Source organism: Melanerpes formicivorus, unplaced genomic scaffold (genome assembly GCF_026170545.1).
Source record: "Melanerpes formicivorus ecotype bairdi unplaced genomic scaffold, bMelFor1.0.p_v2 SCAF_5, whole genome shotgun sequence".
Classification (NCBI taxonomy): domain Eukaryota; kingdom Metazoa; phylum Chordata; class Aves; order Piciformes; family Picidae; genus Melanerpes; species Melanerpes formicivorus.
The window spans coordinates 18,990,646-19,003,109 of NW_027142357.1; the positions used below are offsets into that span (position 1 = coordinate 18,990,646).

The 12,464-nt window shown below is 44.7% G+C and overlaps 1 protein-coding gene across 1 annotated transcript in view; it reads left to right on the forward strand.

The window, feature by feature from the left end:
- The first annotated feature begins 2,314 nt into the window (after positions 1-2,314).
- WIPF1 (WAS/WASL interacting protein family member 1) overlaps positions 2,315-12,464 on the forward strand; it is a 55,565-nt gene continuing 45,415 nt past the window's right edge. Inside the window, 1 exon segment of the mRNA XM_068138546.1 lies at positions 2,315-3,718. The gene's annotated coding sequence lies outside the window, so the exon portion shown is untranslated.

Here is a 12,464-nt window from a genome sequence, read left to right on the forward strand (position 1 = left end):
CAGGCTACTGCACCACAGTGATGATGGGTGACTCGCTGGATTCCTCGTAAAAGGAGAACTCTTTCCTAGCAAGGGTTGTCACCATTTCCTGCCAGCCCACCACAGATCTCCCATCACAGCACATCTTCCAAACTTTTAACAGCCAAGCAGATCTGTATCAATTTGCTATTTATCCCATATGGAGCCTGGAATAAACACTTCACTGGTGTTTTCCCGGTGCATAGACAAGAAGAAGCTGTTTGCTTCTCTGTGACTTTTCAGCTAACCAAAGACCTTAATGCAGTACACTGCACTTAGAAGCCTCCTGTGAATTTGTGACCATCTTTAATGAGCTTTAGGTCTGTAAAGGCAGTAAACACAGAGTCTCTGCAGTTTATCCATTTCTGAGCTCCGTAATTTTTGCTTGCAAGCTAATCTAGGTTGTGTGCATGGCTCAGAAGAGGGTACAGAGGAAAACTCAAACCTGGTTTTGGGTCCACTTGGTACTGCTCCAAGTATGCAATGACACAGAAACAGAAATTACCTACATAAAAACTTGGTATGGTTTGAAACCTTACATTGAAGACAAATCAGTAATAGAGTTGCTGTCTTTGGGCAACTGGTCATCTCACGGTAAAAACATTTAAGTAAGTTGTAGCATAAGCATAAGCTCAGCATACAGGTTGCAGAGTCATTGACCTTCCTGGTGCATGTTGCTAACAAGGGAATCCAGGACACCTGCCCATGACCTATTTAGGTTTTTCAGGACATCTGTCCCTAATGTTTTAGGCAACAGTGTTTTGCAGCTGGTACAGTGGACTATGTTTATGCACTGAGTAAACAAAAATGATCCAAATATTTCCAAACCCTGAAAGCCTACAGAGACAAAAGTGTGTGAAATTGAATTGTTGGCTCACATAGGCACCTAGGACACAGCTCTTGTCCTTCAAACCTTGCTCCTATCTACCCAAGCTACTCCATTACAAAGAATTTGGGCATTTTGCCATTCAAGATCTCAATGCTGGACCCAAAAACATTAACACAAGTTTTGTTTCTAGAAGATTTGATCAAGGTGTCTGGCAAGGCAATCTCTGCATGAGTTAATTGAGGTAAGAAGCACAGATATCTTTCAGGGCATCTTGTAGAGAGGGGTAATTGACCTTCCTACACCTCAGCACACTTCAAACCTTAAAAATAAACCGCAAATGCCTCTTTCTCACTGTTTTAATTACGCGTCTAATCGCTGCCTGCTGCCTTGCCATTCCCCAGGCTCCACTACCGTCCCCTGCTGGCTGCTATCAAGGCCATCCGAGGCAGGTAGGGAAAATGAAGCATGTTGAGATCTCCGAGGACAAATAGAGCACGGAGAGCTGGGGTGAGGAGATCCTGCTTAACGGCCTTCGGGGCTTGCTGCTTTCCCAGAGGATCCGTGAGAGCTGATCGGGAGGGCTCAGCGCACTCCCTCCGTCACTCCCTGCGGTTAGGTGCAGCGGAGCCGAGAGGTCAGCGATAGCAGAGCTGCGCAGATGCAGGTCACGGGTACAGCCAGGGAACCGGTGTGAGTTTGAACGGGATGAATCCCTGGAAAACCTACTAGCATTCACAGTTCGTGTCGTTAGCACTTGGGAGACCTAAAAACCTTTCCTGCAATGTGGTTATCTCGTTAACTCTGGCCGGTTTGAACTTCCACTTAACACCTGGCACAAATGCATCGCAGGTATGGGATGGGGGTACGGCCTTTACCAGCACCCCCACGTCCCTCAGGAAGGACCACCCCAAGGGAAAGGCTCTCTCTGCCGCCTGGGCCGGCCCTACCAGCCGAGGGCGACGACCCCACAATGCAGAGGAGACGGGGCAGACACCCATCGCGGGCCGGCTGACAGCGACCCCGCCCGCCTCGCGCTCTGCGGGGTCGGGACGTGTGCGGCGGCGCGGGCGGCGGGGGAGCGGCGCCCCAGAGCCGGGCCGCGCCGCGCCGCTTCCTGCCGCTATAAATAGCCGCCCGGCCCAACATGTCCCGGCCGCTGCAGCGGCTAGAGCTCTGGGAGCAGCTGCTATCCCCTCTCGCCGCGTAGCCCGCCCGGAGCGCGGTAAGGGGGCGCGGGGCTGGCAGCGCCCGGCGGAAGGGGGACGGGGCTTCGGCTTCGTTTGTCGCTCCCCGCGGAGCCGGGGGAGTCTCTGTGGGGCGGGAAGGGCCCCGGCGTTGGCGGCGGCCGCGGGGGCGGCTCGGCACCTCCCGGTCGTGCGGGGCGAGCACTCTGCGGGTACAAGGGTCGGGGCAGCAGCTGCTCCTGTCCCGGGAGCTGAGTCTTGCTTCGTGCCTGTTTTCTTTTTCTCTTTTCTTTCAGACTGCTCTGTCGCGGGCTAGGACGCTCTTCTTCTGCCTTCCGAAGCCGTGCTGGCGGGGCTGGCATCCTTCCCTGTTTCCCCTTTGCTTTCCCACTTTCTCTGGGGTTGGGTGTGTGCCCGGGATGGAGGATGGTGTTGGTTTCTGGATGCAGCCCCTGGCCCCTCTTGGTAGTTCAGATTGTGCCTCTGCCTGGCCCTTCAAGGAGGTGGCTGGTGGCATCTGTTTCCATCCCTGCTGCGGTATACCCAAGGCTGTGAGATCTTGGCTGGTGTGGCAGGATGAGAAGAGCTGTACTGGGGCCGTGGCACACACCACTGTCTATGCATGTGATTCCCAAGCAGGGTACCATTACAGTGACTGTTGCAGCCAGCCTTCCTCCCTCAAGTGTTTTATCATCATCAGCAAATGTTGAGGTGAACCTTTGTAGTTAGGCTTTATGGTGGAGGCAACCAAAGCAGATTTGTGCCCTTCAACCTAGGTCCGGGGGTGCTTTTTGAAGGAGTCAAGTTTGGGAATCTCAAGTAAACAGTCTTAAAGTTTTAGCATACCTTTCCCTTTGTTGGTCTCTGATATGCTAATGGTTGTGCTTCATCTTTTTATAAACACCTTTCTGTAATGCAGGACTATATTCCTTTTCTGAGACTTGGTGTTCTTCAGCTGCTACCAGTGCCCTGCTCAGGCCTCTTATTTAAATCAAAGGTGATACACCACTTGTCTCTAGCACTAGGATGTGCTTGTTTAGGAATCCACTGTGAGGTACTTTTAAATTGCTCTTTTACTCTTGAAGTGCTTCCTCAAAGAGAGGGTTTCTATCAGCAGCTGTTCTCAATTGTCTTGACCTTCAGAGGATGGTCAGGATGACTTGCTCCCCTTTCACCCCCTTTTTCACTCTTTCTACTTCACCCTCTTGTTTTTTTTCCTGTCCATTAGTTCCTCCAAGCCCAGTTCTAGAGTGCAATGCAGACGCCTAAGTAGCTGTGTGAAAAAGAAGAGGTCCTCTGAGAATCTGTTTGTCCTCTGCAAGTAATCCACAGTGTGCCCCACTTAGGAGCTGTTTGCCCTCAGTGAAGGGAAGAGGGATGGTGGTGCTGCCACGGAGAGACCTGCTCTGGCAGTGCAGCTTTCGAGGTGCTGAGAAGGACAAGGCAGGCTGAGCTGGCGTGGACTTTCCCCCCTGCCAGAGTGGACGAGGAGAAGGAACATGTGAGGAGGAAATACAGTTGTTGCAGAGCACTTCTGCCCTTAGCGCAGCAGGAGCACGTGAGGGGAGGACTGACATAGAAAGGGAGATCCAGGAAGAGAGTACAAGAGAGAATCGGGGGACACAGAAGAAAGCTACAAGTGAAGGACAAGAAACCTTTTATGTGTGCAAAATGCTGTTTAGCTAGGGTAAGAGCAAATATATGGAAAATACAAGATTGTATCTCTGCTAACATTCCTCCAGAAAGTGCTGCTTTTCATTCCTGAAGTATTATGTGTGTCTTTCTGCCTCGCTCTTCTAGGCTTTTTGGCATCCTCTGACCACAAGCTGAGGAGAACGTTGTCCTTAGCATCTGTCTGTCAAATGTGCTGTTCTCCATGTTGTACATGAAATAATTATTTCCATAGTTGCTTAAGGCAAGCTTCTGAGGAATATGATGAGAGGCACAATAGTTTCTGTAGCCAACCTTGCATGGGGGGTTACAAGCTCTTTGGGGCAGGGACTGTGCCCTGGAAACTGGGGTTATGCTACACATTGCCTTTGGAAGCTTAGTGGTTTCTGCTTCCACTCCTCCTTTATTGCTGCTTACCTGCCCCTCCCCCTCTGTTGCAGTCTTTCCCAGTTATCCATGGTGGTGTGTTGCAAATTGAATTGCTGAAGGGTCAAGCAATCTAGGTTAAAAACATGTGGAAAAGGAGAGAGGGAAGGAGAAACAGCTGCTTCCTCTGTGCAAAAGTCCCCTATCAGCCCTGTGCTGCCTCTCCCCTGCATCGTACTTTGAGATCACTCACCCCAGCAAATGGGAATTAAACCAGCTGAAGTCCTCTAGCTGTGTTCTAACTTCTGGTGCTGCCTTAGTATTTCTACTGAAACTACACTTCTAGCTTTCTAGAGCATTAGTTTACTCTGAAGAATATCAGGTAGCTAGATGCTGTCTTTAGGGGTTGTATTGCAATAAGACAATTAGACCTTTTTCTGTTTTTCTATTTTTTGAGAGAAACCCCAGCATCGGGGCTCAGAGCTTTTATTCCTGCAGCAGAGCCAGAACTGAAAGATTGCATCTAGAAAATGGTACTGGCTATAATGGAGCAGTTTCTCAGGCATGACAACAGGTATGACCTTTACAGCTGATGACCTCCACACCATCTTTAGTGGAGAGGCCACTGAGGAGCACAAGCAATACCAATCTTTCTGTGGAGGGAACACACTGCAGCATTGCTCTCTACTACATACAGTGCATAAAGTTCCAGTAGCTATTAGTTTTTCTGCCTTGCTTGCATAAATAGCAAAGTTTTTTTGGAGGGAGAAAATGTATGTTGGTGTTCTCTGACAAGTATGACATGAGGATAAGAATTTATAGGTTTCCTTTGAAGGTACATATATTGTTCTTGGTATATAAATACAATTTAGCAAAATGGCTTAATGCAGCAGCCTTTAGAAATGTTCTGTACTTTTAACTATGTTGCTTCTCTGTCTGGACATTGGACTTTCATATAGAAACCATGAGGAATAGTGATGTGATGCAATGGAGAGGAGAGGATTTCTTTGCTTTTGCCAACATAAACATAGCTTAATTGTGGTTTCTTCACAACAATGAAGTGTTGTCAAAATTAAAATATAATTAAATGCTTTTGTCTTCTTTCTATTGACTTTTATTCTTGTCTCTAATGTAGGCATTTTCTCTTTTTTTTTTTTTTTTCTTGTGGGGAAACAAGTGTCTCTAACACTTGGTCTGTTTGATCTGTTATAAAAAGGGGACTGTTAAGTATCTTGGTTCAAAATCTATGGTGCTAGTTGTATTTCAGTAGGGATGGGGGAGCATTCTTTATATGGGGAGATAGTCAAGTAAGTTTTGGGTTGGTAGTACCGGAGATAAGGATTCAAATCTTCAAGGCTCTGTTCTGTCTGCTGTTGGGTATGCAGTTAACACCTACATGTTGTTTAGCTCCTTACTTCAAAGATGAAAAAAACTGTCTGTTTATAATGACAACTGCTGAACTCTTAGTTGGCAAATAGCCTGGAAAAGAGATTATTAGAAGCTAAGTTTCATAAATATCCCAGAACTGTGTTTTAGTAGAATATTTTTGTCTGAAATATTTTGGATGCTTGTGGTCACCAGTATGATAGGACTATAGTGCTCTCATGTAGCACCAGCTACGTGTGTGTATATATCTAAAGAAGAAAGAAAATTGAACTCTTTACTGTATTAGTACTGTGTCTCTGCAAACACTGTGTTACTGCTGCTGAGTTGTAACTGAAACCAGAATCATGAAAATATTTATTCATTCTTAATATTTTTTTTTTCAGTAGAAGTAACCCTGACCATCAGGGTTCTGAAAGATACTGCAGCTACTCTTTGGCCTTGTAGGCACACAAGTCTGAAAGAACAGCTGACCTTGGGCCTCATCCAACTTGGTTCACAAAGATCACTGAAGGGTCTCTAAGGCTGGAGACAAGTAGCAAGCAGTTTTATCTAAATTTGAGAGATCAAAGGGATTTGGAATAGAAAGTTTTTCCCTATTCCTGGATAGAGATAAATGAGAAGTGCAAGGAGTTAGAGAGTCTGTTTTGTAACATTTAACTTGGCTGTAACTTTGCTAGTGTTTTTCTAATTTGGCTCCAATTACATATAGTTACACTTTTGAGTTAATGTGTAACTTTAAGTCCTTAAGTACTAATATTGCAGAAGCTTAAAGTTTAGGCACATTTCTTTATCTCTTCAGTATGTGTTTGTGTGTAGCTCCAGCCACTGTCTTCATGGGACTAAGTCCATGTGAAGAGTCCTCCTCTCCTCCAGTGTGTATTTTCATGAGAGCTTGAATACATCTCTTCTGCAGAAAAAACAAGAGGGTCTTTAATGGAAAGTAATACAGAGGTTAAAAGAAATGCTCTTAATATCCTCAGTGAGCCAAAAATAGCTTGTGTATGTTTCTCTTGTGATAACTTTGGGAAGTGGAGTGATTCCCTCTTCCTCCCTCTCTTTATTTTTGGTGAATACTGTACTTTAATGCTGAAATTTTCTTGCCATGAAGATCAGGCAGCATGTAACATCCTTGTCTGAATTTTTCTGGATCCTGACTTAACAGGACCAGAAGTGAGATGAAATTGCATTCCTCAGCTCATTTTACTGCTTCCTGTAAAAACTGTCAGCAAGGCGCTTGATGGTGAGGGTGGCTAACCACTGAAAGTGGTTGTCAAGAGACATCATGGAGTCTCTGTCCTTTTATAAGCTCTGAAAACTGGACTGGACAAGGCCCAAGTAATTTGCTTTACACCAGGTTAGCCTTGCTCTGAACTGCCAGCTGGTGGTACATTACATTTTTGCATTACTGGATAAGCATGGCTGCTTTTGTCTATCCCCAGAATGTCTGGGAATGAAAGTGGTCTCAAAACATCCAAAAATGGGCTTGAAGTCTGAAAAAATACTTTAAAAAAATTTAGTGTGTAGAGAACCATAGTGTGGGGAAGTAACTTTGCCCAAAGTCTCATAGCAGCAGGTCAGTAACAGGGAGATGACCATAAATCTCCTAACTGGCCAAAACATGTTGCCTTTGAACAGAAAACTGTCTCCTTCGCCTACTCAGCTACTTTCATATCACTCACTAATGGAGGAACCTTCTGAATGAGAATTTTCTTTTTCATTTTTGCTTTCTGTCATATTCATAGGTGTGTGTGTGTTAGTCCCAAAGAACAGTTTGTTGCAATGACTTTTTCAGGAAATAGCAAGAACATCAGATCTGGAAAAGAATTTTGTAAAGTAGAGAAGAGCTGCAAAGGAAATTTTTAGAAAGTGATGTTATTACCAGTTTGCGGTGTAACAATCACTCTCTTCTTTCTGGGGTGAGGGGGGAGCAAAGGATGCTGTACACTAAACTCAACTTTGAATTTCTGTGTTTACAAAAATAAAAATCACTTGAAAACTTCTTAATCTGGAAGCTGAGACTGCAGATCAGCATTTTAAAGAGCACCATGGAAGGAGTTAAGCTGTTTCATCTGTGTTTCAAATCCAAATGCTATGAACAAGGCACCATTCAGATCTTCAGTTATAAGCTATGCTGTGTTTGTTTGAATTCTGCTGAGAGGAGAAAAGGAAAATCATGGCAGATTTAAAAAAAAATCATTATTCTTGTTTTGGTAGCTTGTTTTTGAAGTGATGAAGCAGGATTCTCCCTTTTTTGTCTAGTGCTTATGCAGGTCATCTGCTAATTATTAGCAGCTGTGAAACTATGGAGTTACATAAGCATAACTAAAAGTCAGTGGAGCCTTGCATCATTCAGCAGATCTCTTACCACAGTAAGAGATCAGTTTTGTAACTTGCTTAACATGGGTATCTCAATATTTTGAAGGACAGCAGCAGGCATGGAAAGTGGGGAAATCCTTTAAGTCCTAGAAATTGGATAGGATAGTGTTCCTTTATTGTCACCACAACCTGTTGCCCAATTATACATGTGCATTGCTGCTCTGTAAAGAGAGCTATGTGTCAGAGTAATGCCCTTTAACAGCTGAGCCTGCCAGCTACATAAAGCTGAATTGTCTGGGCAGCTTTGCTTGAAAGATAGGTGTGGGTGCTATGCCTGGCTGCAGTGGAAGCAATACAAGTGTGAGTGCTTGTGAATGTATCCCAAATCTGCTATGTGCAGTGATACGGCTGAACACAACAAACTGTCTTAAATGGCAGAAAAGATATCTTTATAGTGTAATGTGTAGAGCTGAGAACTTGGGATTTCTTGGCAAGGGAGGTATCTGCAGCACACATGAGAGCACATGGTACAGACAGCCCAAGGCTGGCAGGTTCAGATTGCCCCCAGGTTTAGAACACTGGCTCACCACATGATTTGGTTAGTGGCATGACTTTATTCCCATTCAACCTTGAGGGTATATAAAAGTTCATCTACTGTAGTTCTGAGTATTAAATCATACTGTGTAATGAGTTCTGTGAACCATACTCTTCACAGAACATCAACACTGGGTTGGTGTTTTTTGTCTTATCTTTTTTCCAGTTTAAAGATCTCTACAAGCAAGAGACTGTGAAAGCATGATTGCAGTGATAGTAAATATGCAAAATACAATCCTTACAATACTTGTTCTTGAGAATTAAGAAGGTAAAATGAGTTCCAGCAGACACAGCATTTCTACAGACTAGGCTGTGTACCTGGTGGCTCAGAGCTATGCACTGACCCCTTTTTCAAGAAGTGTTTGCCTGAACTTCAATTTTTCTTCTCAACTCTTTCTATTCCCTCTTTAAAGCAGCGATGTGAGCATTTTAGTGTAAGAGCTGCTGCCCTAGATCAGTGGTGTCTCTGCTGCTGCTGCAGGAAGCAGCAGATGGTGCCTCATTAGCGCTTCTCATCAGTAGGCTCTGAAAATAGTGGGACCTTATAGCTGCCCTTAAATTACCCTAGTCCCTGAAGAAAGATGTAGGTGCTTGGAGGCAACTTCCAAGCTCCAGCTGCTGAGGTAGCACTTCAGACCTGAAGAGTGTCATGAATCAGGAACCTTTCTTTTATGAGTAACCTAAACAGGATGGTAACTGGGTTTATGACTAGCACCAGGTAGGGCAGTTTTTAATGGAAAAACAAGGATAATGAAAAACACTTGGTGGGGGAGGCTGAATTACTTACTCTTCTCCTCACCTGAGGAAATATTCCTCAGCTAGCAGTTCAAGAATACTACTTTGACATTCTTCTGGATCAGTTTTTATTGTGGTTTGGCAAATAGACATCATCAGCTATGCACTACTGATATCTGTAGTCCTCTCTTTTTACTCTAGCTCTTCAGTTCCCCCACAGCCATCACAGTGCTCACTGCTCTCGTCATGTCCTGGTTTACCCAACACCTATTGGTTCACTTTGCCTAACATATTTCCAAAAGGGTTTGGTTTGGTTTGTTGTTTTTCTGGTGTGGAAATGCAAAATAGAGAATTTTCATGCTTATTTTCACTGTGGAAGCTATTTTTTTTTAATTTTTTTTTTTTAAGAAGCATTAAATGTAAACCATAAAGGGTGCTGCATGTTACATATGTCTGAAGTAGACAAACCACATGCTTATCCACACAGATACATATGCAAACTCACTCACTTGGTCAGATGCTGCTTCTTAATTTTTGTATGGTTATACATCTTGCCTTTGATTTTTAAGACCTCTGACATAGAGTATGCATTTCACCAAGGCCCAGTAGAATATATTTGCTGTTTCAGTGGGAAGAAATTGAAAAACTCAAATGATGGCACTATGGTGGTAAGGAAGATAGGCAAGTATGTGGCTGTCAATGGCTCCATGTCCCAATGGAGGCCAGTGACAAGCGGAGTCCCTCAGGGATCAGTCCTGGGACCTGTCTTATTCAACATCTTTGTGGGGGACATGGACAGTGGCATTGAGTGCACCCTCAGCAAGTTTGCTGATGACACCAAGCTGTGTGGTGCAGCAGACACGCTGGAGGGAAGGGAGGCCATCCAGAGGGACCTTGACAGGCTGGAGAGGTGGGCACAGGCCAACCTCATGAAGTTCAATAAGAGCAAGTGCAGGGTCCTGCATCTGGGTCGAGGCAATCCCAGGCACAAATACAGGCTGGGCAGTGATTGGCTGGAAAGTAGCCCTGAAGAGAGAGACTTGGGGGTGCTGGTGGACAAAAAGCTCAACATGAGCTCTCAGTGTGCACTTGCAGCCCGCAAAGCCAATCAGATCCTGGGCTGCATCAGGAGAAGTGTGGCTAGCAGGTCGAGGGAGGTGATCCTCCCCCTCTACTCAGCCCTGGTGAGACCCCACCTGGAGTACTGTGTCCAGTTCTGGAGCCCCTATTACAAGAGGGATGTGGAGGTGCTGGAACGTGTCCAGAGAAGGGCCACAAGGATGATCAGAGGGCTGGAGCACCTCTCCTATGAGGACAGACTGAAGGAGTTGGGGCTGTTCAGTCTGCAGAAGAGAAGGCTCCGTGGTGACCTAATTGTCGCCTTCCAGTATCTGAAGGGGGCCTACAGGAAGGCTGGGGAAGGACTTCTCAGGATATCAGGTAGTGATAGGACTAGGGGGAATGGAATGAAGCTAGAGGTGGGGAGAGTCAGGCTGGATGTGAGGAGGAGGTTCTTCACCATGAGAGTGGTGAAACCCTGGAATGTGTTGTCCAGGGAGGTGGTCGAGGCCCCGTCCCTGGGGGTGTTTAAGAGCAGGCTGGATGAGGCTCTGTCCAGCCTGACCTAGTGTGGGGTGTCCCTGCCCATGGCAGGGGGGTTGGAACTAGATGATCCTTGTGGTCCCTTCCAACCCTGAATGAAACTCTGAAACTATGAAACTACCTAAGTTTTACAGAGAATGTTGTTCATCGGAGGCCGCACAGACAACATCTACCAGTATCTTATTGTTTCTGTCTACCTGTTGGATCTTCAAAGGACTGCAGACCAATACTACTTTCAAACGGAGAAAGACAGTCTTTAAACATCCAGCTTTTCCAATCAATAGTTCTAGGGGCATTTTGAAACCTGAAACTCTTAAATGTCAGTAGACAGCCCAAAAACTGTTTCAATGCTACACTACATCAAATTATTAGGAAATATTGTCCCTTGGACCTTTCTACTGTATTTTTTTCTAGTACAAGTTCTGCACTTGATCTGGCTTAGGTAGGGTCAGAAGACTTTTTTTCAGTGCACAACTTTAAACAAATTGATCTGACTAGTATCCCTTGACTGCAAATGAACAACTCATGTTCTCATCTTGGTTAGTCTTCATTTCAAACAAAATGATGTTTTTCAAAGTGAAGCATCTTACTCAGAGGAGTTGCTTCATACTTACACTTGTCCCCTTAAGCAGAACCAAGGTAATATTTGTTTCCTCACGTATTGATTATCGTCCTCTCAGGAGCTCTCTGCAGGATCAGTCACTCCAAGTTTCATTATAGTTTTTTTCTTTATTGCATTTGTGCATCCTTAAATTGTGCATGCTGGCTGGAGTGAAGGAAGGCAAATTAATTTGAGCTGCTATAGGAAACTAGAAACTGTCTTGAGATGACTGGACAAGTTCCATCCTTATGTGCCAGTAGTTTAGCAGAACATCCCTGATAATGAAAGTGAATTGCAGGGTGAAACCCAGTTGGATGTCATCATGGGCAGTACTTAAGTGAGGACACTGAGACATTTTGTGCTTCCAAGAGAAAGAACTGTCATCACTGTCTTCTGGTTTGTTACTTTAAAAATTCCTCAAGAAAGTTTCCTCTTGGGAGGAATAATGGAGCTTATAGTTGTTTACAGTAGGAGCAGTATATGACTGGTCTTTTTTGCTTAGACTGAAAGCTTTTGTTCTTCTCACAAATACATTTCTTCACCATCCACTCACTAATCAGTGAGACTGATGAGGCATTAAAGAAACCATGGTGACGATACCAGATGGTACATAATACCACAGCATTTACAGCTTCCAAGGCCTTTGCTCCAGGCCATCCTTTGAGGCGTATGAAGAGAAGCAAATGAGAATACAGTGGAAAAATCCTGCAAAAAGGAAAAGCTTAAAATCAAATACTTTTTTTTTTTTTTTCAGAAAGTGCAATTTTGATCTTCTTCTTTCTATATAGTGATAAAGAAGTGCCCATCGCTATTTCTTAGCAAGGCAAGAGAGACAGGTACATGATCATTCTGGTCGAGCAAAAGGGCTGATAAGTGCAGCTATGGGTTCAGTCCTGCCTGTGATGCAAGGTTACTGGTGGGGGATCAGTGCTGAGAAGAGGCAAGCGGAGCAGAATCTTCCAGGCAAGGTCAGGACAGTTTTGCAAGGATTTCCTCTAGGCTCTGTTAGGCTCCATAGGGGCTCCCTCTGTTCTCTGGTGGACACTACTGGTTATTTTTTGAAGCCACCATCATGAAGGTAAGGTCACTCTTTCATTTTAAAGCTCCAATGACCTTAATATTTTTATTCTAAAGTTTCGGAGGGTTGCTCAGAAGTAACTGT